The sequence below is a fragment of the Prionailurus viverrinus genome, chromosome X (genome assembly GCF_022837055.1).
Source record: "Prionailurus viverrinus isolate Anna chromosome X, UM_Priviv_1.0, whole genome shotgun sequence".
Lineage (NCBI taxonomy): Eukaryota > Metazoa > Chordata > Mammalia > Carnivora > Felidae > Prionailurus > Prionailurus viverrinus.
The window spans coordinates 63,034,031-63,058,414 of NC_062579.1; the positions used below are offsets into that span (position 1 = coordinate 63,034,031).

Below are 24,384 nucleotides of genomic sequence, written 5' to 3' on the forward strand. Positions count from 1 at the left end.
TAGAGGAGAACAAGCCATAAGCTGTGACATAAGCCATAGCAACTTGTTACTAGATATGTCTCCCGATGCAAGGGAAACAAAAGCAAAAATTATTGGGACTTCATCAAAATAAAAGCCTTCTGCACAGTGAAAGAAACAATCAACAAAACTAAAATGCAACCTAAGGAATGGGAGAAGATGTTTGCAAATGACATATATGATAAAGGGTTACTATCCAAAATCTATAAAGAATTTACCAAACTCAACACCTAAAAAAAAATCCAGTTAAGAAATTAGCAGAAAACATGAATAGACATTTTTTTCAAAGACCTGCAGAAGGCTAGAAGACACATGAAAAGATGCTCAACTCTGAAACACAAATGAAAACTACAATGAGATGTCACCTCACACTTTTTAGAATGGCCAAAATTAACAACATAGGGAACTGCATGTGTTGGCAGTGATATAGAGAAAGGGGAACCCTCTCATAATTTTGGTTGAGATGCAAACTGGTGCAGCCATTCTGGAAAACAGTATGGATGTTCCTCAAAAAGTTAAAAATAGAAATAACTACAATGCAGTAATTGCACTGCTAGGTATTTACCCAAAGAATACAAAAATACTGATTCAAACATACATGCACCCTGATGTTTATAGAAAAACTATCAACAACAGCAAAATTATGAAATGTCCATCAACTGATAAATGAATATATATATATATATGGATATATGAAGGGATATATATATATATAATGGAATATTATTCAGCTATAAAAATATCCATATATATTCATGGATATACATAATGGATATATTATATATGTATATAATGGAATATTACTCAGCCATAAAAAATGAAATCTTGCCATTTGCGGGGCACCTGGGTGGCTCAGTTGGTTAAGCATCCAACTTCAGCTCAGGTCACCATCTCACTGTTCCTGAGTTCTAGCCCCTCATTGGGTTCTGTGCTGAGAGCTCAGAGCCTGGAGCCTGTTTCAGATTCTGTGTCTCCCTCTCTCTCTCTCTGCCCCTCACCCACTTGCACTTTGTCTCTTTTTTTGTCTCTAAGATAAACATAAAAAATAACAGAAGTCTTTCCATTTGCAATGATATGGATGGAGCTAGAGAGTATTATCTTAAGTGAAATTAGAGAAAGACAAATACCATATGGTTTAACTCATATGTGGAATTTAAGAAACGAAACAGAGGATCATACATGGGGGAAAAAGAGAAGCAAACCAGAAAACAGACTATTATCTATAGAGATGAAACTGAGGGTTGCTGGAGAGGAGGTGGGCTGGAGGGGGTGTTAAATGGGTGATGATTATTTAGGAGGACACTTGTGATGAGCAGTATGTGTTGTATGTAAGTGATACATCACTAAATTCTACACCCGAAATTAAAAGGAAAAAAAATAAACAGGAAGACAAGTACCATATGATTTTATTTATATGTGGAATCTAAAAGAGAAAATAAATGAACAAACAAAAGCCAGTTTTTTATTGAGTTAGTTTTTGTTGTTGGGTTGTATATTAGGTTCTTAAGTCTGCCATAACAAAGTGCCACAAACTGAGTGGCTTAGGAAAAAAAAAACATTATCTTATATGTCTGGAAGCTAAAATTAAAAAATCAAGTTTTTAGCGGCACCATACTCCTTCTCAATGCTCTAGAAAGAGGATTTTTTCCTTGCCCTTTCCAGCTTCTGGTAACTGCAGGTGTTTGTTGGCTTGTGGCAGCATAATTTCAGTATCTGCCTCCATCTTCACTTGATGTTCTCTTTGTGTCTTCTCACATAGTCTTCGCTCATTATCTCTGTGTTCAAATTTGCCCTTTTTATGAAGACACAAGTCATATTGGATTAGAGAACACCCTAGTAACTTCATTTTAACTTAATTACTTCTGTAAAGACTCTATTTCCAAATAAGTTCACATTCAAGGTACTGGGAGTTAGGAGTTCAACATACCTGTTTTAAGAGATACAATACAACCCATAACAACTTGTATTAGTTTTTGTATATTCTGAATGCTAGAAACTTATTAGAAATATAATTTGCAAATACTTTTTTGGATTCTATAGGTTGTCTTTTCATTTTGTTGACAGTGGACTTTGATACCAAAAAAAATTTATTTTTTTATTTTAATTGAAGTATAGTTGACATCCAATATTATATTAGTTTTAGGTGTACAACATAGTGATTTGACAATTATATACATTATAAAATGCTCACCAAAATAAGTGTAGTTACTACCTATCACCATACAATACTATTACAATATTATTAATTATATTCCCTATGCTCTACTTTTTATCCCCATGAGGTGTTTATTTTATAACTAGAAGTTTGTATCTCTAAATCTCCTTCACCTATGCCACCTATGCCCCATTCTCTACACCCTGCCAACCACCACTTTGTTCTCTGTATTTATCACTCTGGCTTTTGTTAATTTCTTTGTTTTTAGATTCCATGTATAAATAAAATCACATGACACTTATCTTTGTATGACTTTTTTCACTTAGCATAATACCCTCTAGGTATATCCATGTTGTTCTTAATAACAAGATTTTATTCTTTTTAATAGCTGTGTAATATTCCAGTGTGTGTGTGTGTGTGTGTGTGTGTGTGTGTGTGTATCACATCTTTATCCATTCATCTATCAGAGAGGACACTTGGGCTGTTCCCATAATTTGGCTATTGTAAATAATTTTGCAATAAACATATGGGTGTATGCACCTTTTGAATTAGTGTTTTCATATTCTTTGAGTAAATACCAAGTAGTGTGATTACTGGATAATATGTTAGTTCTATTTTTAATATTTTGAAAAACTTCCATACTGTTTTCCACAGTGGCTGAACCAGTTTGCATTCCCACCAACAATGGAAAATGATTCCTTTTTCTTTACATCCTCACCAATACCAGTTATTCTTCTATTTTTGATGTTAGCCATTCTGACAGGTATGAGGTGATATCTCATTGTGGTTTTGATTTGCATTTACCTGATGATGAATGATGTTAAACATCTTTTCATGTGTCTGTTGGCAATCTGTTTGTCTTCATTTGCAAGTATCTTCTATTCAGTAGTTTGCCTTTTAGTTTTGTTCATAGTTTCCTTTGCCATGCAGCTTTTAATTTTTATGTAGTTTCAATAGTTTATTTTTTTCTTTTCTTTCTGCCGCGTCAGGAGACATATCTAGAAAAATGTTATGGGGAATTTCAGAGACATTACTGTCTGTGCTATCTTCTAAGATTTTATGGTTTCAGGACTCACATTTAGGTCCTTAATTCATTTTGAATTTATTTTTATGGATAGTGTAAGAAACTGGTCCATTTTTATTCTTTTCATGTAGCTGTCCAGTTTTCCCAACACCATTTTTGAAAGACACTGTCTTTTTCCCATTGGATATTATCTCCTGTTTTGTCAAAAATTAATTGACCATATAGTTGTGAGTTCACTTCTGGATTTTCTATTTTGTTCCATTGATCTGTTTCTGTTTTTGTACCAGTATCATACTGTTTTTCTCACTACAGTTTTGTAACATAACTTGAAGTCTGAAATTGTGATTCCTCCCACTTTGCTTTTCTTTTTCAAGATTGCTTTAGCTCTTCAAGGTATTTTGTGATTCCATATAAGTTTTAGGATTATTGATTCTAGCTGTGTGAAAAGTGCTGATGGTATTTTGATAGGGATTGCATTAAATCTGTTTATTGCTTTGGGTAGGATAGACATTTTAACAGTATTTGTTCTTCCTATCCATTAGCATGGAAAATCTTTCCATTTGTGTCATATTCAATTTCTTTCATTATTGTTTTATACTTTTCAGAGTAAAGGTCTTTCACATCCTTGGCTTAGTTTATTCCTAGGTATTTTAATATCCTTGGTGCAGTTGTAAATGGGATTGTTTACTTAATTTCTCTTTCTGCTGATTCATTATTAATGTATAGAAATTCAACATATTCCTGTACATTGATCTGTGTCCTATAACCTTACTGAATTTATCAGTTCTAGTAGTTTTTTGATGGAGTCTTTAGGGTTTTTTGTATTTAGTATCATGTTATCTGCAAATAGTGAAATGTTACTTCTTCCTTACCAATTTTGATGCATTTTATTCCTTTCTCTTGTCTCATTGCTGTGGCTAGGACTCCCATTGCTATCTTGAAGAAAAATGATGGAAATGGACATCCTTGCCTTTTTCCTGACCTTGGGGGAAAAGCCCTCTATGGTTTTTCACCATGGAGTTTGATGTTAAACTGTGGTTTTTTTCATACATGGCCTTTATTATGTCAAGGTATGTTTCCTTTAAACCTACTTTGTTGAGGGCTTTTATCATGAATGGATGTTGTACTTTTTGAAATGCTTTTTCTGCATCTATTAAAATTATCATGTTTTTGTTTCTCATATATATGTGATCTATCTCATTGATTGATTGGTCAATGAATCACTCTTACATCCTGGTACACACTTGGTGGTGGTGAATGATTTTTTTAAATGTACTGTTGGATTCAGTTTGCTAACATTTTATCCAGGAGTTTTCCATCTCTCTTCATCAGAGATATCAGCCTGTGGTTCTTTATGTTAGTGTCTTTACATGTTTTTTTGCTGGGAATGGCCAGCAAACCCTGGGCCGACAGATGAAAGATTACACTTTGCTGAGAAAGAGAGAAGGCATGGGGGGCAATGTTCACAGATGAAGACCCCCTTTGCCTCAGTCACATTCTCATTTATTGCAGTGTCATGCCAATCACAAGTCTCAGTTGGGTTGTGTACAGAGGGCATATAACATTTTGGGCATGCAAAAACAAAGGGTGCATGACTTAAAGGTGAACAATCATAAGAGACTAATGAAATCATAGATATACAACAAGGATCTATGTGTCCTATTGTTTTGCTAAATTTTGTATACAATGTATAGATGATGGAGTTCCCCAAGGACTGCAGAAATACCTGGGAGGGCCTTCCCAGGGAATTCCACAGTCAGGGCAGTTGCCACAGGCCTCCAGCATTCCAAGAGACCCACGCCTCTCCCAAGCTTAACTGCAACCCACTAGAAATCTCTGTGTTACATTTTAGCTAGCCAAGCATTGTGTATAATCTTGTCATCCTCAGTAATAACCCCAACAGTTTTTGGTATCAGGGTAATTCTGGCCTTACATGATGAATTTGGATATTTTTCCTCTTCTTTTTTTTTGGAATACTTTGAGAATAATAGGTATTTTTTGTCCTTTACGTGTTTGTTAGATTTTACCTGTGAATTCTAGTCCTGGACTTTTGTTTCTTGGGAGTTTTTTTTTTTATTATTGATTAAGTTTCATTGCTGAATTTAGTTCAGATTTTCTATCTATTATTGAGTTTGGGGAAGTTATATATGTTTCCAGAAACTTATCCATTTGTTCTAGGTTAGGACATAATTTTGGTTAGTACTCTTTTATGAGCCAATACTTCTGTGGTGACAGTGTTACTTTTCCTCTTTAGTTTATTGTTCTGTTTATATATTTCTTTTCTTGTTATGAATATGGCCAGGGATTTATCAATTTTGTTTATCTTTTCAAAGAACCAGCTTTTGGTTTCATCAGTTTGTTTCTGTCTTTTGTCTCTGTGTCATTTATTTCTGTTCAAGTCTTTATTTCTTTCCTTCTACTCACATTGGGCTTTGTTCTTCTCTTTCTAGTTTCTTTAGGTGTAAGGTTAGGTTTTTTATTTTAATTGTTTCTTGTTTTTTGAAGTAGGTCTATATTGCTATATGTTTCCCTCTTACAAATGCTTTTGCTGCATCCTGAAGATTTGGAACCATTGTGTTTTCATTTTCATTTGTTTCCATGTATTTTTAATTGTTTTCTTTGATTACTTTGTTGACTCATTAGTTGTTTAGTGTTATGTTGTTTAGCCTCCACACGTTTGTGTTCCAATCATTTTTCTTGTGATTTATTTCTAGTTTCATACCATTGTGGTCAGAAAAGATGCATGGTATGATTTTAATCTTAAATTTATTGATACTATTTTATGGCCTATCATGTGATCTATTCTGGAGAATGTTCCGTGTGCACCCCAAAAGAACTTGTATTTTGTCATTTTTGGTGGAATGTTCTGAATATATCTGTTATATCCATTTAATCTAATGTGTCAAAGACGCTATTTCCTTAGTGATTTTCTTCCTTGATGATCTATTGATTGATGTTGTGAGATGTTTAAGTCTCTTACTATTACAGCATTATCATCAAGTTCTTTCTTTGTGTCCTTTAATATCTGCTTTATGTAATTAGGGTCTTCAGTGTCGGATGCATAGATATTTAAAATTGTTATATCCTCTTCTTGGGTTGATCCCTTTAACATTATGTACTGTCCTTTTCTGTCTTTTGTTATAGTATTTGTTTTAAAATCTACTTTTTTTCTGACATAAGTACTGCTGCCCCAGATGTTTTGCTTCCATTTGATCGGTAAATGTTTTTCCAACCCTTCACTTTCTGTGTATGTGTATGTGTCTTTAGGTCTGAGATGAGTGTTTTGTAGGCAGCATATAGATAGATCTTGTTTTTTATCCATTCCACCACCTTATGTTTTCTTATTGGAGCATTTAGGCCTTTTACATTCAAAGTAATTATTGGTAGGTACGTATTTATTGTCATTTTGTTATTTGTTTTCTGATTGCCTTGCAGTTCTTCTCTGTTCCTCTTCTCTTGCTCTCCTTATTGTGATCGATGATTTTCTGTAGCAGTATATTGGCTTTATTTCTCTTTATTTTTGGGGTATCTATTATAAGTTTTTGGCTTGGAGTTACCATGAGGTTCTTATATAGCATCCTAAGTACATAGCAATCTGTATTAAGTTGATGGTCATTTAAGTTCAAACATATTCTCAAAAAAGAATTTCTTTCTTCTTTTACTCTTTCCTCCACTTTTTATATATATGCTGTCATATTTTACATCTTTTTATTCATAATTTTCTCTTGTCTAATTATGGCCATTTCTTTTCCACTGAAAGTCCCTTTACCATTTCTTGTAATCCTGGTTTAGTAGTGATAAACTCCTTTAACTTATCTGGAAACTCTATTTCTCCTTCAAATCTGAATGATAATCTTGCTAGGTAGAGTATTCCTGGTTGTAGCGATTTTTTCCCTTTTAGCAGTTTGAATATATCATGGCATTCCCCTCTGACTTGCAAAGTTTCTGCTGAAAAATCAGGTAATAGCCTTATAGTTCCCCTTTTGGTAACTTTTTGTTTCTCTATTGCTGCTTTTAAAATTCTCTCTTTACCTTTACCTTTGACATTTTGATTATTATATATCATGTTATAGATTTCATTGAGTTCACCTTATTTGGAATCCTCTATGCTTCTTAGACATAGGTATCTATTTCCTTTTCTTTTTGTATTAAATATAATTTATTGTCAAATTGGTTTCCACAAAACACCCAGTCCTCATCCCAACAGGTGCCCTCTTCAATGCCCATCACCCAGTTTCCCGTCTCCCCCACCCCCTATCAACCCTCAGTTTGTTCTCAGTATTTAAGAGTCTCTTATAGTTTGCATCCCTCCCTCTCTCTTTTTCCCCCTTTCCCTCCCCCATGATCTTCTGTTAAGTTTCTCAGGATCCACATATGAGTATAAGCATATAGTATCTGTCTTCTCTGAATTATTTCACTTAGCATAATACTCTCTAGTTCCATCCACATTGCTGCAAGTGGCAAGATTTCATTCTTTCTCATTGCCATGTAGTATTCCATTGTATATATAAACCATATCTTCTTTATCCCTTTGTCAGTTGATGGACATTTAGGTTCTTTCCATAATTTTGCTATTGTTGAAAATGCTGCTATAAACACTGAGGTACATGTGCCCCTGTGCATCAGCACTCCTGTATCCCTTGGGCAAATTCCTAGCAGTATTGTTGCTGGGTCATAGGGTAGTTCTATTTTTAATTTTTTTGAGGAACCTCCACACTGTTTTCCAGAGTGGCTGCACCAGTTTGCATTCCCACCAACAGTGCAAGAGGGTTCCCCTTTCTCCACATCCTCGCCAGCATCTATAGTCTCCTGATTTGTTCATTTTAGACACTCTGACTGGCATGAGGTGGTACCTCAGTGTGATTTTGATTTGTATCTTCCTGATGAGGAGTGACATTTAGCATCTTTTCATGTGTCTGTTGGCCATCTGGATGTCTTCTTGAGAGAAGTGTCTATTCATGTCTTCTGCCCATTTCTTCACTGGATTATTTGTATTTCAGGTGTGGAGTTTGGTGAGTTCTTTATAGATTTTGGATACTAGCCCTTTGACTGATATGTCATCTGCAAATATCTTTTCCCATTCCGTTGTTTGCCTTTTAGTTTTGTTGATTGTTTCCTTTGCAGTGCAGAAGCTTTTTATCTTTGCTGAGGTCCTGATAGTTCATTTTTGCTTTTAATTCCCTTGCCTTTGGGGATGTGTCGAGTAAGAATCTATTTCCTTTTCTATGTCAGGGAAGTTTTCAGCTATTATTTCCTCAAATAAGGTTTCTACTCCTTTTTCTCTTTCCCTTCTGGGAATAATTTGAATTTTTGTTCATTTGATGTTGTCCAAGTGATCCCTTAACGTGTCTTTATTTTTTAAATTATTTTCTCTTTTTACTGTTCAGCCTGAATGCTTTCTATTGCCCTTTTTCCACGTTGACTCAGGGTCATATGTATTGATGATACACTTGGCAGCACAGATGAAGCTGAAATGGGTGCAAGCTAGGTGCCCCAGGGTGTTCCGTGGAGAAGGTGTCCTGGTGGGGCAGCTGGAGCTGAGGCAGTGTGTAAGCTGGGATGTTCCTGAGCTTTTTGTACAGAGGACACCCTGGCAGAATAGCTGAAACTAAAGTGGGTGCAAGATGGGGGTCCACAGGCTCTATGCATATAGAGTACCTGGATACAGTATCTGATGCTGATGTGGATACAAACCAGGGTGTTCCAAGACTCTCCACACAGAGGGTACCCTTAAGGGGGGACAGAAGCCATTCCAGGGTACAGTTTTGGAGTTTCTAGGGAGGTACCCTGATAGGAAAGCTGAAGCTAAATCAGCATGGGCTGGTGGGGTCCCTAGAATCCATGGACAAAATGTGTTCTGACTGGATAGCTGAAGGTAAGTCGAGTAGAACCTGGGATGCCACAAGTTGTTTAGCACAGACGTGCCTTGTCCTGGTAACTGGAGATGAGGCTGTTATGGCCAGGTGTGTTCTTGGGGTCTTTTCACACAGGGTCCCCTGGTGGGGGTCACTGAAACTAATGCAAACACAGGTCAAGGATTCCCAGAGTATTTTGTGCAGAGAGCACTTTAGCAGGGTGGCTGGATATGAAACAGATGTCTAAGATGTTCCAGAGCACTCTGCATGAGGAGTGCCCTAGCAAGCTGTCTAAGGCCAAAATGTTGTGGGCCTGAAGTTTTCCACAGTGCTTTACACGTGTGTCACCTTGATTCAAAGGCTGAGGTTGTAGTGAGCACTAGCCAGGAGTGTCCTGGCATACACCAACCTCTCTGTGGTAACCTTGGTGAGGTAACTGGGGCTGGTATTGGCTATGGGCCACAGAGGTGGCAGGCAGATTAGGGCACCCGGACTATGCACTGTACTTTCAAGGTAGGGGGGAGTGTAGGCCATTTCCATAAGGCCTTCCCACCTGAAGAAAGTTCCAGTAGCTCCTCCAGCCATTTGGCAGAATTCTAGTTCTGCCTTTTTTATATGCTAGTGGCTGTTTTAAACTGTGGCTTTTGAAACAAGAGAAAAAAGGGGGAAAGAGAAAAGAAAAAAGTCAAGAAAAAAAACAGCTTTATTCACTCACTCATTCATTCATTCGGTCGTGGGCCCAGCTGGGACTGGTATGGACTTGCAGACCTGGGACTTGCTGACGTGGTAAGCCGGTTTCTTTGACCATTCCCATAGCTCCTCTGCCCTTTTGCCCAGCGCAGCCAGAGCTGGTGTGAGTTTGTGAACCCTGGACTCACTGAGGTGGCAATCCAGTTATGGCATCTATACCCTGTTCAGGTATGCACTTTTAAGGTGGAAGGGGAATGTAAACCTGTAATTCTCCAGTCCCTATGACCCAGAGAACTTTTCAACAGTTCTTCTAGCTGTTTTGTGGAGTTCCGGAGTTGTCTCTTATATGTTAGTTGCTCTTTTAATTGCAGTGTTTTTTTCTATGCCCAAGGATAGAGGAGTCTGTTCCCAGTCTCTCATTACTATCACTCCCCACTACAGTTCCCAGAGTGGAGGGTGGGGGTTTTCTCTGTTACCATATCTCCATCTTTCTTGATGTTCTTTGTGCCTCTATTTTTTGTTGTACAGAAGCTGTTTAGTCAGCCCACAGTTCTTCAGGAGGAATTATTCTATACACATGTGCAATTTGATGTGTTCCATGAAGGAGATGAATTCAGGGTCTTTCTACATTGTCATCTTGGACTGGAAACTGAATGTAGCATTTTTAATTCTCAAGTATATTTGTTAGTGCTAAAAGTCTTGGAGTACCTAAGTGACTCAGTTGGTTAAGCACCCAACTCAATTTCGGCCCAGGTCATGATCTCACCAGTTTGTGAGTTTGAGCCCTGTGTCAGGCTCTGCACTGACAGTCTGGAGCCTGCTTAGGATTCTGTCTCCATCTCTCTTTGCCTCTGTCTCTTTCCCTCAAAATAATTAAATAAATTTAAAAAAAATCTTTATTCCACCTTTGTACCCTCTTTTATAACTTTCTTCCTTCTCAGGTCTTTTTAATTCTGTCTATTGCTTATTCAAACTGTTGTCCCTTGACCCTGGTTTCTGTGGACAATGCTTGTTTCTTTAAATGCTTTTAGTAAAATCTATCCAGGACGCTCCTCAGCCATGGGAATGCTCCAAGTTGGGCAAGGAAAAATGAAGTTCTTTCAGCAATCCATCAGGGAGCCAACAGACAAGTTGAAACTCACAGCTACAACTCTGTAAAAATACTAAATATCTTGCTCCCTCTCATAATAGCAACTTTCACTGTCAATGAAGGCTGTCATCCTCACTGTCACCATTGATCTGCAGTATGGAAGATAACTGAGCAGTTTAAATGCCACAGCACTTTTTATTACAAAGCAACAGCTTTCTTCATCAAGCTTTGTTTTGATTTTTGTAAGTTTTTTATTCCGTATTTCTTTCTTTTTTTTTTTACTAGTTTAATCTGGTTTTTTATTTGAAGAAATCACATTCACATTTAGTGCTTTCTTTGTTAATAATAAAAAAGTAATGATGCAGAAGCACATATGGCATACTAATTTAGTAAGGGCTGGTGTATCCCAAATAAAGTGTAACTTTTTATGAAAGGAAAAGGCAAACTATCACCTGTAGGCCAAATCCTGCCTGCTGTCTATTTCTTTTTTTCCCCACTATTTTAATATGAAATTTATTGTCAAATTGGTTTCCATACAACACCCAATGCTCATCCCAAAAGGTGCCCTCCTCACTACCCATCACCCACTCTCCCCTCCCTCCCACCCCCACCCCCCATCAACCCTCAGTTTGTTCTCAGTTTTTAAGAGTCTCTTATGGTTTGGCTCTCTCCCATTCTAACCTCTTTTTTTTTTTCCTTCCCCTCCCCCATGGGTTCCTGTTAAGTTTCTCAGGATCCACATAAGAGTGAAACCATATGGTATCTGTCTTTCTCTCTATGACTTATTTCACTTAGCATAACACTCTCCCGCTCCATCCACGTTGCTACAAAAGGCCATATTTCATTCTTTCTCATTGCCACGTAGTATTCCATTGTGTATATAAACCACAATTTCTTTATCCATTCATTGATTCCGTATTTCTGAAGAAGTTAATTTTAATAGCTTTTGCTACCTCATGACTTGCTTTGCAGAGGTATGGAGTCCTGTAGTGCCTTTTTACTACTCCAGTTTTAGTGATATCAGCCCTCTTGTGTAGTTTTTAAAAGTAAGGTATTTTGAAATATCATTAGTAAGAAAAACTAAAAAAAAAAAACCTCAATTATATAAGTGTTCTGATTTCTATATAACAAAATTATAAGCTTATCAATGTTTTTTTTTTAAACATTTACTAAAGGGACACCTGGGTGGCTCAGTCAGTTAAGCGTTCGACTTTGCCTCACGTCATGATCTTACAATTTGTGAGTTTGAGCCCCATATCGGGCTCTGTGCTGACAGCTCAGAGCCTGGAGCCTGCTTTAGATTCTGTCTCTCCCATTCTCTCTGCCCCTCCCCCACTGATGCTCACACTCTCTCTCTCAAAAATAAATAAACATAAAAAAATTTTAAATAAACATTTATTAAAAATTGAGAATCATGAAAATTCGGTAAATGGAAGAACTCTCTGTAAAAGCACTGCTGTCTTTTTACTATCTTCATATTTAATTTCTAAATCTATGCCTAACACTAAAGAAATTAACAAACACTTCTTTTTTTTTTGTTTGACTACTGACAGTGTTTTTATCCACCTAATAAAATAACGTTGTAATCCCACCCACACCCCTTACCATCCACACCTGTTGGCACCAGCCCAGAACAGCTCCCCACCCCCAACCCCCTCTGATGTGGCTGGAGCTTGAGGCTTACAGGGCCAAAAACACTGCAGACTGGAGACTGGAACAGCTTGGAGATGGTGGATAATAGCTATTCGAGTCTGCAATTAAAAATGGTATTTGTTGTTCTCTGACGTATTTCACTTAGAATAATACTCCCTAGCTCTATCCATGTCATTACACATGGCAAGATTTCATTCTTTTTAATGGCTGGGTAATATTCTTTATATATATATATATATATATATATATACACACACACACACACACACACCCCATATCTTCTGTATCCATTCATCAGTTAATGGATATTTTGGCTCTTTCCATAATTTGGTTATTGTTGATAATGCTGCTATAAAACGCTGGGGTGCATGTATTCCTTTGAATTTGTATTTTTGTCTCCTTTTTGTAAATACCCAGTAGTGAAGTTGCGGGATCCTAGGGTAGTTCTAATTATTTTCCAAGTTTTTATTTCAATTCCAGCTAGTTAACATACATACAGTGCAATATCAGTTTCAGGTATAGAATTTAGTGATTCATCACATACATACAACACCAGGTGCTTATCACAAGTGCCCTCCTTAATACCCATCATCTGTTTAACCCATCCTCCCTATGCCCTCTTCCTCTCCAGTAGCCATCAGTTTCATCTGTATAGTTAAAAGTCAGTTTCTTGGTTTCCCTTTCCTTTTTTCCCCTATGCTTATTTATTTTCTTACTTAAATTCTGCATATGAGTAAAATTCCATGGTATTTTTCTTTCTCTTATTTCACATAGCATAATACTCTCACATTGTTGGCAAATGGCAAGATTTCATTCATTTTTTTATGGCTGAGTAATGTTCCATTGCATATATATATATATATATACCACATCTTCTTTATCCATTCATTAGTCAATGGACATTTGAACTCTTTCCAAAATTTGGTTATTGTTGATAATGCTGCTATAAACATTCTGGTGTATGTATCCCTGTGAATTAGTATTTTGTGTCCTTTGGGTAAATACCTAGTAGTACAATTGCTTGATCCTGGATAGTGATATTTTTAACTTTTTGAGGAACCTTAATACTGTTTTCCAGAGTGGCTATATCCATTTGCATTCTCACCAACAGTGTAAGAAGTTTCCCTTTTCTCCACATCCTCACCAACACCTGTTGTTTCCTGTGTTGTTCATTAGCAATTCTAACAGGTGTGATATGATGTCTCATTATAGTTTTGATTTGTATTTCCCTGATGATGAGCATTGTTGAGCAGCTTTTCATATATCTGTTAACCATCTGCATGTCTTTTTTGGAAAAATGTCTATTCATGTATTCTGCCCACTTTTTAAATGGATTGGTTTTTAGGTATTGAGTTTGACAAGTTTTTGTATATTTTGGATAGTAACCCTTCATCATATATGTCATTTGCAAACCTATTCTCCCATTCCTTAGGTTGTCTTTTAGTTTTGTTGACTGTTTCCTTCACTGTTCAGGTTTTTATTTGGATGAAGTCCCAATAGTTTATTTTTGCTTTTGTTTCCCTCACCTGTGGAGACGTGTCCAGTAAGAAGTTGCCACAGCAGATTTCAAAGAAGTTACTGCCTGTGTTCTCCTCTAGGTTTTTGATGGTTTCCGGTCCCACATTTAGGTCTTTCATCCATTTTCAATTTATTTTTATGTATGATGTAAGAAAGTGGTCCATTTTTGTTCTTTTACATGTTACTGTCCAGTTTTGCCAGCACCATTTGTTGAAGAGACTTTTTTCCATTGGACTTTCTTTCCTTCTCTATCAAAGATTAATTGACCATATAGATGTGGGTTGATTTCTGGGTTTCCTATTCTGTTCCATTTATCTATGTGTCTGTTTTTGTGCCAGTATCATACTGTATTGATCACTACGGCTTTGTAATATACCTTGAAGTCCAGAATTATGATGCCTCCTGCTTTGCTTTGCTTTTTAAGGATTGCTTTGGCTATTTGGGGTCCTTTGTGGTTCCATACAAATTTTAGGATTGTATGTTCAAGCTTTGGGAAAAATGCTGGTGGAATTTTAGTAGGGATTACATTAAATGTGTATATTTCTTTGGGTAATACAGACATTTTAACAATATTTGTGCTTCCAATCCATGAACATGGAATGCTTTTCCATATGATTTCACTCATATGTGGAATTTAAGAAACAAAACAAACAAGCAAAGGGAAAAGAGAGAGGCAAACCAAGAAACAGACTCTTAATTATAGACAACAAACTGATGGATACCAGAAGGGGAGTAAGTGGGAAAATGGGTTAAATATGTGATGGGTATTAAGGAATGCACTTGTGATGAGCACCAGGTGTTGTACATGAGTGTTGAATCACTGTATTGTACACCTGAAACTAATATTACACTGTGTGATAACTAACTAGAATTTAAAGAAAAACTTTTAATAATGGCTTCCAATAAAACTACATTGCAAAAAATGGGAAATAAACAGAATGGAAAGAATAAAAAAGTAGAAGAGGCATGCCCAGAAGAAGTTTGGTGGAAAAAGTACTGAACCAATGTATAGTGAAAGGGAAGATGGAGTATTTCCTGAAGTGTAAAGGACTTACAGATGCTAATAATACTTGGGAACCTGAATAAAATTTAGATAGTCCAGAGTTAATTGAAACATCTTTTTTAAAAACAATAATATTTATTTATTTTTGATAGACTGAGAGACAGAGTGTGAGAGAGGCAGAGAGAGAGCGAGACACAGAATCCAAAGCAAGCTCCAGGCTCTGAGCTGTCAGCACAGAGCCCTATGCAGGGCTCAAACTCACAAACCATGAGATCATGACCTGAGCCAATATTGGACACTTGATAGACTGAGTCACCCAGGCGCCCCAAAGCATTTCTTAATTATCAAAAAGCTGACAAAGAAAAATATGGTACACAAAGAAAATATCTGACAGTGAATCTGATGATAAGAAAGCAAAGGAGAAAGGGATGCTGCTGCTAAGTCAAGAAATTTTGCCATAAGTCTTGATCCTGAATGAATAATTCATGCCACAGACAGCAGTGAAAAATTAATACTGCTCATGAAATGAAAGACTCAATGAGGCAGACTTAGTTCTGGCAAAAGAGGCAAATATAAAGTGTCCTCAAATTATAATTGCTTTTTGGGGGTGCCTGGGTGGCTCAGGTGATTAAGCATCCAACTTCAGCTCAGGTCATGATCTCACAGTTTGTGAGTTTGAGGGCTGTGTTGGGCTCTGTGCTGACAGCTTGGAACCTGGAGCCTGCTTTGCATTATGTGTCTCCCTCTCTCTCTGCCCCTCCCCTGTTCACGCTATCTATCTATCTCTCAAAAATAAACATCTGAGACTTTCCACCTTGCTGAGTGTGGCAGCTCGAGGGGCCTTCACCACCACGCACTGGGTCCTCACAGAGGACAGGAAGATCCAGCAGCAGTTCCCGTGCATTTCCAAACCATTGTGTGCATTTTTAAAAAACACAACTGAAGATGGTGATTCCTGGGGGACTCAGAGGGGGAGATGGCAGCATAGGAAGACACTGGGCTCACCTCGTCCTGCTGATTGCTTATATTCCATCCACATCTGTGTAAATAACCCAGAAAACCACCAGAAGGCTAGCAGAAAGGACTCTCAGGAGTGAAGCATAGACAAAAGGACCACAGAAGAGGATATGAAGGGCGGAGAGGCAATGCATGCTACACGGACCGGTGGGAGGGAGCCAGAGCAGTGGAGGGGAACCCCACCACGCAAGGCAGAGCCGCTGAAGCCTGGTTTGCAAAAGCGGAGGGGCCAGACTTCGTGAGTTCTGACAGCCAGCGGGACTTAACATCTGGAATGTTAAAAGTAAACAGCTCTGCTCTCAGAGAGTAGGGAGGGCAAGAGAACACCAGGAGGGAGAGTTGTTGGTCCCTGGAAGACAGAGCTCAGCTCTGACGGGGAACAAAGGCACTGGAAATAGCCATCTCCCTCTCCCATCCCCCAGCCAAAATTCCAAAGGAACCAGTTCCCATCACTGAACTTGCATCTCACAAATGCCCAATGCTGTGATTCTGCGGATCCATCCCTCTGATGGGCCTGCCTCCCTCCCAGTGCTGCAGGGCCACTCACACAGGGGACCACTGAAGGCAAAGCGAGCTGAGCCTGCCTCTCCCACCCCTGTGCAACTTCTGGATCCACCCCGGCTAATACACCAGATCCCATAGAAGCAACACCACAAGCCTGGCAGTGTGCAAGTAGCCCAGACAGGGGCCACACCACTCCACAGTGAGTCCTGCCCCTGGGAGAGGGGAAGATAAGGTACACACCAGTCTGACTGTGGCCCCAGCAGTAGGCTGTGGGCAGATATCGGGTCTGACTGCGGTCCTGCCCACCAACACAAGTTTTGACAACTCATCTTTGACAAAGCAGGAAAGAACATCCAATGGAAAAAAGACAGTCTCTTTAACAAATGGTGCTGGGAGAACTGGACAGCAACATGCAGAAGGTTGAAACTAGACCACTTTCTCACACCATTCACAAAAATAAACTCAAAATGGATAAAGGACGTGAATGTGAGACAGGAAACCATCAAAACCCTAGAGGAGAAAGCAGGAACAGACCTCTCTGACCTCAGCCGTAGCAATCTCTTACTCGACACATTCCCAAAGGCAAGGGAAATAAAAGCAAAAATGAATTACTGGGACCTTATGAAGATAAAAAGCTTCTGCACAGCAAAGGAAACAACCAACAAAACTAAAAGGCAACCAACGGAATGGGAAAAGATATTTGCAAATGACATATCGGACAAAGGGCTAGTATCCAAAATCTATAAAGAGCTCACCAAACTCCACACCCGAAAAACAAATAATCCAGTGAAGAAATGGGCAGAAAACATGAATAGACACTTCTCTAAAGAAGACATCCAGATGGCCAACAGGCACATGAAAAGATGTTCAACATCGCTCCTCATCAGGGAAATACAAATCAAAACCACACTCAGATATCACCTCAACCCAGTCAGAGTGGCCAAAATGAACACATCAGGAGACTATAGATGCTGGAGAGGATGTGGAGAAACGGGAACCCTCTTGCACTGTTGGTGGGAATGCAAATTGGTGCAGCCGCTCTGGAAAGCAGTGTGGAGGTTCCTCAGAAAATTAAAAATAGACCTACCCTATGACCCAGCAATAGCACTGCTAGGAATTTACCCAAGGGATACAGGAGTACTGATGCATAGAGGCACCTGTACCCCAATGTTTATAGCAGCACTCTCAACAATAGCCAAATTATGGAAAGAACCTAAATGTCCATCAACTGATGAATGGATAAAGAAATTGTGGTTTATATACACAATGGAATACTATGTGGCAATGAGAAAGAGTGAAATATGGCCTTTTGTAGCAACGTGGATGGAACTGGAGAGTGTGATGCTAAGTGAAATAAGCCATACAGAGAAATACAGATACCATATGGTTTTACTCTTATGTGGATCCTGAGACTCTAAACAGACACCCATGGGGGAGGGGAAGGGGAAAAAAAAAAGAGGTTAGAGTGGGAGAGAGCCAAAGCATAGGAGACTGTTAAAAACTGAGAACAAACTGAGGGTTGATGGGGGGTGGGAGGGAGGGGAGGGTGGGTGATGGGTATTGAGTAGGGCACCTTTTGGGATGAGCACTGGGTGTTGTATGGAAACCAATTTGACAATAAATTTCATATATTGAAAAAAAAATAAAGCTGAGTAGCCATACTTATATCAGACAAACTAGACTTTAAATTAAAGGCTGGAACAAGAGATGAAGAAGGACATCATATAATAATTACAGGGTCTATCCATCAGGAAGAGCTAACAATTATTAATGTTTATGCACCGAATACAGGAGCCCCCAAATATATAAAACAATTACTCACAAACATAAGCAAACTTATTGATAAGAATGTGGTAATTGCAGGGGACTTTAATACCCCACTTACAACAATGGATAGATCATCTAGACACAGGTTCAATAAAGAAACAAGGGCCCTGAATGATAAATTGGATCAGATGGACTTGACAGATATATTTAGAACTCTGCATCCCAAAGCAACAGAATATACTTTCTTCTCGAGTGCACATGGAACATTCTCCAAGAGAGATCAAACGCTGGGTCACAAAACAGCCCTTCATAAGTATACAAGAATTGAGATCATACCATGCACACTTTCAGACCACAATGTTATGAAACTTCAAATCAACCACAGGAAAAAGTCTGGAAAACCTCCAAAAGCATGAAGATTGAAGAACACCCTACTAAAGAATGAATGGATCAACCAGGCAATTAGAGAAGAAATTGAAAATATATGGAAACAAATGAAAAGGCAAATACAACAATCCAAATGCTTTGGGATACAGCGAAGGCAGACCTGAGAGGAAATTACATTGCAATCCAAGCCTAACTCCAGAAACAAGAAAAATTTCAAATACAAAATCTAATAGCACACCTAAAGAGAAGCAGAATGGCAAACACACCCCAAACCCAGCAGGAGAAGAGAAATAATAAAGAATAGAACAGAAGTAAACAATATAGAATCTAAAAAAAATTGTAGAGCAGATCAGTGCAAACAAGAGATGTGTTTTTTTTTGGGAAAAAAAAATTGATAAACTTCTAGCCAGGCTTCTCATTAAGAAAAGGGAGATGACCCAAATAGATAAAATCATGAATGAAAATGGAATTATTACAACCAATCCCTCATAAATACAAGCAATTATTGGGGAATACTATGAAAAATTATATGCCAACAAACTGGATAACCTGGAAGAAATTGGCAAATTCCTAAGCACCCATGCACATTGAAAACTCAAGCAGGAAGAAATAGAAAACTTAAACAGACCCACGCCAGGGAAGGCATTGAATCAGTTATCAAGAATCTCCACCCCGGGGGCGCCTGGGTGGCTCAGTTGGTTAAGTGGCCGACTTTGGCTCAGGTCATGATTTTGCGGTCCGTGAGTTCGAGCCCCGCGTCGGGCTCTGTGCTGACAGCTCAGAGCCTGGAGCCTGTTTCAGATTCTGTCTCCCTCTCTCTGACCCTCCCCCATTCATGCTCTGTCTCTCTCTGTCTCAAAAATAAATAAACGTTAAAAAAATTTTAAATAAAAAAGAATCTCCACCCCGCAAAAAGGCCCAGGACCAGATGTCTTCCATGGGAATTCTACCAGACATTTAAAGCAGAGATAATATCTATCCTTCTCAAGCTGTTTCAAAAAATAGAAAAGGAAGGAAAACTTCCAGACTCATTCTATGAAGCTAGCATTATTTTGATTCCTAAACCACACAGAGACCCAGTAAAAAAAGACAACTACAGGCCAATATCCCTGATGAATATGGATGCAAAAATTCATAATAAGATACTAGTAAATCCAATTCAACAGCATGTAAAAAGACTTATTCACCATGATAGAGTGGGCTTCATTCCTTGGCTGCAGGGCTAGTTCACCATTCGCAAATCAATCAATGTGATACATCACATTAATAAAGAAAATAAAAGAAAAAAACCATTTGATCCTGTCAATCGAGGCAGAGAAAGCATTTGACAAAATTCAAATCCTTTCTTAATAAAAACCCTCGAGAATGTCGGGATAGAAGGAACATACTTAAACATAGGGGCCATTTATGAAAAGCCCACAGCTAATATCATCCTCAATAGAGAAAAGCTGAGAGCTTCTCCCCTGAGATCAGGAACATGACAGGGATGTCCACTGTCACCACTGTTGTTTGACATGATGTTGGAAGTTCTAGAATCAGCAGACAACAAAATGAAATCAAAGACATCAAAATCGGGAAAGACAAAGTCAAGCTTTCGCTTTTTGCAGATGACATGATATTATACATGGAAAACCTGATAGACTCCACCAAAAGTCTGCTAGAACTGATACATGAATTCAGGAAAGTCACAGGATACGAAATCAATGTACAGAAATCAGTCGCATTCTTATACACTAACAATGAAGCAACAGAAAGACAAAGAAACCGATCCCATTCACAATTGCACCAAGAATCATAAAATACCAAGTAATCAACCTAACCAAAGATGTAAAAGATCTGTATACTGAAAACTATAAAAAGCTTATGAAAGAAATTGAAAAAGACATAAAGAAATGGAAAAACATTCCGTGCTCATGGATTGGAAGAATAAACATTGTTAAAATGTCAATACTACCCAAAGCAATCTACACATTCAATGCAATACAAATCAAAATTTCACTGGCATTCGTCTCAAACCAGAAAAAAAATAATCCTAAAATTTGTATGGAACCAAAAAAGACCCAGAATAGCCAAAGTAATATTGAAGAAGAAGACCAAAGTGGGATGCATCACAATCCCAGACTTTAGCCTCTACTACAAAGCTGTAATCATCAAGACAGCATAGTATTGGCACAAAAACAGACACATAGACCAATGGAATAGAATAGAGACTCCAGAATTGGACCCACAAAAGTATGGCCAACTAATCTTTGACAAAGCAGGGAAGAATATCCAATGGAAAAAAAGACAGTCTCTTTAACAAATGGTGCTGGGAGAACTGGATAGCAACATGCAGAAGAATGAAACTAGATCACTTTCTTACACCATTCACAAATATAAACTCCAAATGGATGAAGGACCTGAATGTGAGACAGGAAACCATCAAAAACCTAGAGGAGAAAGCAGGAAAAAACCTCTCTGACCTCAGTCGAAGCAATTTCTTACTTGACTCATTTCCAAAGCAAAAATGATCACTTGGGGCCTCATGAAGATAAAATGCTTCTGCACTGCAAAGGTAACAATCAACAAAACTAAAAGGCAACCAACGGAATGGGAAAAGATATTTCCAAATGACATATTGGATAGAGGGCTAGTATCTAAAATCTTTAAAGAACTCACCAAACTCCACACCTGAAAAACAAATAATCCAGTGAAGAAATGGGCAGAAAACATGAGTAGACACTTCTCTAAAGAAGACATCCAGATGGCCAACAGACACATGAAAAGATGCTCAACATCACTCCTCATCAGGGAAATACAAATCAAAACCACACTCAGATATTACCTCACGCCAGTCAGAGTGGCTAAAATGAACAAATAAGGAGACTATAGATGCTGGAGAGGATGTGGAGAAATGGGAACCCTCTTGCACTGCTGCTGGGAATGCAAACTCGTGCAGCCACTCTGGAAAACAGTGTGGAGGTTCCTCAAAAAATTAAAAATAGATCTCCCCTATGACCCAGCAATAGCACTGCTAGGAATTTACCCAAGGGATACAAGAATGCTGATGCATAGGGGCACTTGTACCCCAATGTTTATAGCAGCACTTTCAACAATAGCCAAATTATGGAAAGAGCCTATATGTCCATCAACTGATGAATGGATAAAGAAATTGTGGTTTATATACACAATGGAATACTACTTGGCAATGAGAATGAATGAAATATGGCCTTTTGTAGCAACGTGGATGGAACTGGAGAGTGTTCTGCTACGTGAAACAAGTCATACAGAGTAAGACAGATACCATATGTTTTCACCTTTTTGTGGACCCTCAGAAACTTAACAGAAGACCATGGGGGAGGGGAGGAAAGAAAAAAGTTAGAGAGGGAGACAGCCAAACTATAAGAGACTCTTAAACACTGAGAATAAACTGAGGGTTGATGGGGGTGGGAGGGAGGGGAGGGCGAGAGATGGGCATTGAGGAGAGTACCTTTTGGGATGAGCACTGGGTGTTGTATGGAAACAAATTTGACAAAAATTTTCATATTTAAAAAATAAAAAATGTTAAAGAAAATAAACACACCTGTAAACATAAATAAATAAATAAATAAATAAATAAATAAAATTTTAAAAATTATTATTGCTTTTTATGATGAGAGACTAACTTGACATTCTGGTCCCAAAGTGAAGTTCAGTGATTGCTTGTGGTTCTGTGGGTCTTGATTTTAATTTATTAGTGTGAATAGATAACATTCTAATAAAAATCAAGTTTTATTTTCAAGTAGTATTGGGGAAGTTGTTCGGGTTTTTTGTTTTTGTTTTTGTTTTTTCATCTACTAGTTACTTTGAACAAGTAAAGGCTTTCTGTAATTACTTTATCAGAAAATAGTATTTGAGACCATGGTATATTATTCCCCTGCATTCGAGAACAGTTTTTCTAAATACTGGGAGAAATATTCATAGATGTTATTCAATCAGAATTTGTGTTTAACTCCTATACACCTAAGGACCATTCTGATTTTTTTTGGTTTTTTAGGCGTCTCTGTGTGTGTGTGTGTGTGTGTGTGTGTGTAAAAATATATACGTAGAGGTTTTCTTTTCTTTCCTTCTTTCTTTTTTTTTAACATTCACTAAAACAAAAACAGCACTTAACCATGGATAAGCCCATGTTTCTGGAATAGCAGCATTTTCAGAAACTTTAGAAATAAATCACTTAAAGTTAAATTGAAAATTCCTGAAGCTTTAACCTTTCAAGTTTTGTAACTAATTGGACAACTTAAATATAATGTAAACAATTTAAATTGGACAGTTTAAAAGCAGCCATATTAGTATCCATATCCAGATCTATAGTCATTTAAATACAAGTTTATTTGCAAGATCCTTGAAAGGAAAATGTTATCACTACCAACAACCTCCCCACCCAAATGAGAAAACTAATCAAGTCCTGGTGTGTTTTATTTAGGTAAACAAAACTTAAATGGACATTAAATGTTCCTCTTAGCACACCATTCCTTTTCAAGAAGTTGAAATCCCTGTGCTATATTGACTAAAAGGTCATGATTCATGAAATATCTAAGACTTCATTTATGGAAACCTAATAATAACCAGATGGTTAGAGATGTTGGCAATTTAAGACCTGCTGGAATAAATGGGTAAACAAACTTCTGTAATCTAAATTCTTGACCTGCATTTTTATTCTTTACCTCACCTCCTTCCTTACATGTAGGTTCAATCTTCTCAGTATTTGAGTTACTGGTTCAGCAGAAACCAGAAAAAAAAACTTTGTAGTAATCAGAACGTTCTCCAACTGTATATATTGTTTACTTTATTGTAAATACTGGTAAACAGTGGTCAATAAATATTTTTCTATTCTTTTACAAAATAAAATAAAATAAAGTAAAATAAAATAAGATAAAATCAAATACAGTTGTCTCCTTTCATTTGAATATCAAGTCTTTTTTCAAAGTTAATGACATGAGTATCAATTACATATCATTCAAGCTATCACAATTATAGTAATAATAATTGTCAATTTGTAGGAATTTGCACTTGTCATAATCTTGCTGTGTCTATAGTTTGTTTTGATAACTATTTCTTTAATTATATTTAAATAAATACCTTTTTTAGTAACAACATTTTATGATGAATCAGCTTTATTTTCACTCTATGAAACAGTGTGGGAAATATAGCTATTGGACTTCTTGGAACAATAGTACTGTAATTCTGTATATAAATTTAAAATGCCTAAAATTTAGTCCTTATAACTATTCTTCCCAACTTTCAGAATATTAGAAAATTAACATAATAGTTCAAAATTGGCTACTAGTCATTAGGTATATAAGATTCACAAGAGGAAAAACTAGTACAACAATCTCCACAATATTATATTTTTGTATCTTGAGAGAATAGAAATACCTAACATTTATAGAGTAATCATCTAACCCATACAACAGCTTTAAAAGGTAGATATAATTATAATTGTTTTAGGCTGAAGAAACGATGGCTTTTGAATTTTGTATAACTTGCCCAAATCATATCACTAACACATGATAGAACCAAATTCTCAAACACAGGCTGTTTGAAAACCAGCGATCTTTCTTACACACATAATATTGAGTCCTCTAAATCACATAAAAACCACTATTATTCTCTGATAATGTCATTAAGAGTCTACTATGTTGTCATTTATTCATTTCTATCTCCTCCTTTAAAAGGCATAAAAAG

The 24,384-nt window shown here is 37.4% G+C and overlaps 1 protein-coding gene and 1 pseudogene across 3 annotated transcripts in view; both read left to right on the plus strand.

Annotated features, from left to right (window-relative positions):
* The window catches only part of LOC125157828 (uncharacterized), a 412,592-nt gene that overhangs the window by 380,543 nt on the left and 7,665 nt on the right, over positions 1–24,384 (plus strand). The window lies entirely within an intron of this gene.
* Positions 14,896–16,103, plus strand: LOC125157684 (chromobox protein homolog 3-like; annotated as a pseudogene).